A 2,258-nucleotide genomic window follows, 5' to 3' on the forward strand; every position below is an offset into this window, starting at 1 on the left:
ACATTTTCAGTATTTCAAAGATTATTGTTTTGAACAGTAAGTTTCAAATAAATATTGCTCCTTTGAAAGTTGTATTTGAAGAATACTGAAAATATGTTTTCCACAAAAAATATTGGGCAGCACAACTGTTTTCCACATTGCTAATAATCAGAAATGTTTCTTGAGCAGCAAATCATATTAAAATGTTTTCTGAAGGATCATGTGACACTGAATACTGGAGTAATTATGATGAAAATATAATTCACATGAATAAATGACCTTTCACAATGTATTCATATAGAAAACATATAGTTATATTTCATAATATTACTGTTTTCACTGTATGTTTAATCAAATGCAGGCTTCATTTGTGATCAGGAAAGTGTTTTTTACTTGAAAGATGTATTTAATGTGTCAAATGTTTTAGTACTATTTTGTGAATTGTCTTATTTTGAATATGAGATAAATAAAATCATGAATTTACGATTGAAATGCGGCCTGAAAAAGACGTCTTTTTGAACTTTCGCTTTACAACCACATTTAGACGTAATTTGGACGTCTTTTACTAGACGTCTTTTCGTCTTTCACTTTTCAACCAAATGTTGAAATGACTCAGAGGACATAACATATTTCAACATAAACGGAAGTTATTGCAAACAATCGCTGGTGGTTTAAAATGAGTTTTGAGTAAAAGCGGAATATAAATCTTATTTAAATCTCGGTCGGTGCCTAAAAAGTATCAAACTCGGTTCCCAGCCCTAGACACAAAGCTGTTGAGTGATAGTTTCTCTCTCAAAGTGTAAAGAGCACATGATAAGAAAGACTGTTTGAGAATCACAGACACTAATAAACACAGTAAAAACAATATCAGAATATGCAGCTTTCTGTGATTTACTGACAAATACACACTTGATCATCTGTTTGATCACGATATAAAGAGATTTAAATGAATTCATCAAAATTACTTCAGCACAGCATCAGTCTCAGAAACACAAATTGACCAGTGACACATCATAAGACAACACACATACCTAAAAAACAACTGGAGAAAGATGAAGCTCTCACCTCAGCGTTTGTACATCTGTCTTTTTCTTCCTCTGAAGTGTCGTGTTGATCAACAGCTCTGGAAAGAGGAATAGAAAGAGGAAGAGGAATCTGAAGAGACGTGAGAAAAAATGAGATGTGATGAAAATCACATGATCTAAACTCTCATCTGCTTTGTTATTCAGTCAGTTAAAATGAAAGTTTAATTCTCTGGAAAGGCTGCTGAACTTACTTAGAAGTTGCTTTACAAGTTTGTGAATATGCTTTCAGTGTTGGAAGTCAAGTGTCAGTCCCAGATGTTGGAGAGGAAATGACACTGCTAGACTCTGGCTCTAACTATATATCAGTATACACCGCTGAGGTATCGGTCAGGACACCAAAAATGAGGAGACTGGAGCTTTTTTCCCAAAATGTATTGAATGTTAGCCTAAAATAACAAAACATAACATTAGTATAAAATAAATAGGCAAATATTCATGAATGAGTCAATCACTTCCTAGTCAAGAATACTAACATTCAGTATCATCTCTAAATAACAGTTAAAGATCTAAATATGCAGAGGATGGGCAATTGAAGACTATGTAACTATTGGGGCAATAATACTGGTTAATCTGTATGCAGCATCAAAACTGACAGATTACCGATGGGTTACAATGTAAAACGTAATATGTAACTTGGTATTTGCATAATCTATCATAATTTAGCACATCATAATTTAGCATCCTCACAAGTGTTTACACATGTAAGTTATCATTACATGTCTGTGCTCGCCCATACAAATGTACAAAGTCAAATAATACACTTAAATCATGGTTGAAAATATATAGAAATAGAAGAAAACTTACTTTCGGGTCGTGTACTAACACTCTGAACATCAAAACACCAACGAACATCCAAATTACAGGCAGGAAGAACCTGCCATCTTAAATTTCCAGTGTTTCCTTAAAGTTTCAGTGTGTGTGTGTGTAGTTTCAGAACCGCAGCCACAGAACCGGAAGTGAGGGGTTAGAGTTATTGACAATGAGATAAGCATGGCGGAGAGCATGGTGAGTTGTGAGTTGTCTGTAATTGTTTTGCTATTATATGGTGAATAATTATCGTATATATATTAACTTAAGCGTTTTTTTTTTTTTTTTTTGAAGCTTTGAATATGTTTATTATTCATAAATATATTATATTATTATTCATAACATTTGTCATAGTTAATTGTGTGGTCCTTTCATCTACCTGAGCTG

At 33.1% G+C, this 2,258-nt stretch overlaps 1 long non-coding RNA gene across 2 annotated transcripts; it reads right to left on the reverse strand.

The window, feature by feature from the left end:
• Positions 1–991: 991 nt before the first annotated feature.
• On the reverse strand, positions 992–2,018 carry LOC127164413 (uncharacterized). Of its 2 annotated transcripts, none has more exons than XR_007827641.1 (3): positions 1,869–2,018; positions 1,256–1,450; positions 992–1,102 (listed from the first exon to the last, which is right to left on the reverse strand). It is a non-coding gene; the product is annotated as an uncharacterized LOC127164413 (long non-coding RNA). The 2 variants fall into 2 exon arrangements; XR_007827642.1 differs by having other exon boundaries at positions 1,045–1,134.
• Positions 2,019–2,258: the final 240 nt, after the last annotated feature.

The sequence above is a fragment of the Labeo rohita genome, chromosome 4 (assembly GCF_022985175.1).
Source record: "Labeo rohita strain BAU-BD-2019 chromosome 4, IGBB_LRoh.1.0, whole genome shotgun sequence".
Classification (NCBI taxonomy): domain Eukaryota; kingdom Metazoa; phylum Chordata; class Actinopteri; order Cypriniformes; family Cyprinidae; genus Labeo; species Labeo rohita.